Source organism: Schistocerca piceifrons, chromosome 4, assembly GCF_021461385.2.
Source record: "Schistocerca piceifrons isolate TAMUIC-IGC-003096 chromosome 4, iqSchPice1.1, whole genome shotgun sequence".
NCBI classification, from domain to species: Eukaryota; Metazoa; Arthropoda; class Insecta; order Orthoptera; family Acrididae; genus Schistocerca; species Schistocerca piceifrons.
The window spans coordinates 691,120,540-691,123,618 of record NC_060141.1 but is presented as its reverse complement, the minus strand read 5'-3'; positions in this window follow the sequence as shown (position 1 = coordinate 691,123,618).

The window sequence follows — 3,079 nt, the reverse complement described above, 5'->3', positions numbered from 1 at the left end:
GGGGTAAACCAATACAGCCAGTCCAGACATAAAGGACTGTGTATTCTTTAAAGACATCTGTTTTCTGTACAGTTTCTTAGAAACTGAAAACATAAAATTTCACTGGCACGTTTGATAACACAACTAAGACGTAGGCCTCTGCGGTTGACAGATTTCTAAGTGAAATGTACACAAACCTCAAACTCAGTGTTTACAGTTTCATTACAGATCTTCACGAATTCAGCAAGCAACTTTTAAATGTCTGTTGTTGGCAAGAGCGTTAGCAAAATTCGAGGGAACTTCTTGATTCGTGTGCTCCAGCTCCGTAAGTTAACCAGTCTTCTGCATGTAGGGCAGCCAAAGTTTGTGGTTGACGTTCTCGATACCCGATATGTGCCTGAAGGAGCAAGGAAGTCACGATGATTGGTTGCTGGCAGCGAAAAGCTACACGATTTAATATCTAAAGAAATTGCTGCTGATTAGCTTCGTAATCGGGTATTTTTTGTGTCAAAGAGCAATGTTTGTCATGAGATCACACTGGTGGAATTAGTGCCCCCTTATTTTCATGTAAGTTGGAGGGTGGCTGTGATAGGTTCTGACTTCTACTTTACTTTGTAACCCTTTTACTACTCAATTCAGAGCCACAAAAAGTTACTCAGATTTTGCTCATGCGCGCCATGCCAATCGGATAGATTACTTTCCAAGGACGTAATTGGCTCAAGAAGTCAATGATGGTTAATGTTTGAGTCGCGGATAATAAGGATCAATACTTTGTGACAACTCGATCGGCACACGAAGAGGAAAGCTGACGTCATGACCAATGCAACATTGTCTGACGCTTCATTTACCCACATAGGGGCACCTTTCCTTTAACTTTTGGTACATTAAAAACTTAGTGTTTCTGGGGTTTCAGGGTGAACATATTTGACAGGAGAAGTCACGAATTTCTGGGTTATGATCAGTTATCACGGAATGTACTGTACCGAAATTAGTTACATGACTTTTAAACTTCACATAAACATGGAGATAATCACGGGGCACAATCCCACATAAGAATTTATTGAAGCATTGTAAAACACACTATTCTTTAATGATCCCTTTAGGAACAGTCACTCTTGAAATATTAAGAACGCAACAGGCAAAATAATCGCACAGCCTGACGTTAAAGGATCTGGGAACCACAACAGGAGGGGGGGGGGGTGGGGGGGGAGGTTTGTCAGTGTAGATTAATTTATTCACTGACGCATGCGAGGTACCATTCACATCAGTCGTAGTGGGTATCAGTTTGACTGATGGCGAACTGAAGTGCCAAGTGGGCGCACTTAGATGGGAGAGCAGTCTTCACGACAATCGCGTAAAATGGAACAATAATGTAAAAATCAGTGACTAATGTAAAAACAAAAGAAATTTCCTACATCTACGTATAACCTCACGTTCACTCTTGAGCAAATCCAAACGCTACTAGTCTCGTGCGTTGGTAGTGGCAGGTTCGACATGTGGTCAGGTGATGGCTAGAGTTTAGACTATCTGACGGAAAAACTAGTAAAATCCAACAGCCAGATCACAGCAAAAACATAGAATTGCATTGCAAGTAGAATAGCCCAGATTAAATTACCATTACAGTAAAAGCACAAGATCTCATGTTTAACGGTTATCCCAACGGCACAGACCAATGTCTCCAAAATAACACTTAACACGTAAATTTTTTCCATGAAAAATTTAGAATAAGCGAAGATAACGAGACGTTTGAAGAGAATTGCAAACTCAAACTATTCTAAGTGAATGCTTCGACCGTGATGCTATAATAGCGCTCGCCGGAAAACTTCCACATCTCATCGGGGTCCACGGAACAATTTCTTTTGTTCGGAGGCCCGTTCACCCCGCGGCTGGTGAAGAGGGAGTGTTCAGTTACCAGCTTGCCACCTGTATCTCGCAATAGCAGACGTACGCCCACTGACAGACGTCTCTGGTTTCAGCACCAGCTATCAAGAAGTTAAGCTGATACTACGACACCAGTGATCTACGAAAGGCTCTGGAAAAACTGGGTCGTATTTCAAACTAATCGCATTCTCACATATACTCCCCAATACAGGTAAAGGTGGGAAACCAATCGGACAGCGCGAGGGAAAATGTAAACGCTCTCACCTCCAAAGACTACGTGTTGCTGTGACAGTGAAAGATGGAAGGAAAACTAGACGGTCCAAGGTGCTAAGACATGAGTTGCATTTAAACTTTATGAAATTGGTCCTATTTGCCCCTTTCAATTCGAAGCAGCGTCACGTTGTGTATGTTCAATTAATTCGGTGGAATTTATGAAAATTAACATTAGACAGCGTTAAGAAGGGAATCGAGCGAAGATCCTCTGAGGAAAAAAAGTTTGACGTCCGCCCCAAAACAAATTTCCTGGCGAAAAGACGTTTACTAGTATGAACCGTAGGTTAATTGGTGGAATATATTACTAATAATATACTTTTGTGTCATAGATCGTATGGTAGTGCAAAAAGGACCGTGGTAAAACCGGAACAGAAGAGATTCGAAGCATTTGAGATGGGGTGTTAGAGAGGAACGTTGAAAATTAGGTGGACTGATGAGAAATGAGCTGGTTCTCCGCAGAATCGTCGAGGAAAGAAACATGGAAAACAGTCAAGAAGGGACAGGATGATGCGTCATTTGTTAAGACGTCATGGAATTACTTCCTTGGTACTAGAGGGAGTTGTAGACTCTAAAAACTGTAGAGAAAGACTGAGATCGGAATACATCCAGCAAATAATTGAGGTTGTAGGTTGCAAGTGTTAAGAGATGTAGAGGTTGGCACAAGAGAGGAATTCGTGGCGGGCCCCACCGTTTGTCAGAAAACTGAGGACGCAAACAAAAAACCTCAGCAACTGAGGTGGGTAAACAAAAAATCGTAAACGCGGAAAATGTGGGGTGGCACTCATCACACACCTTTCAGAACTGTTGGGAATATTTTATCTCCAGACGAGGAACTTGGTAGCTGATACAATCACCATCGTGTTGTGGTCGGTTAGTTACAGCGGCGAGGTAGACGCAGAGTTCTGTCGGTGCAGGTGGTGTCTGGCTGGGCGGTTATCGCGTTGCT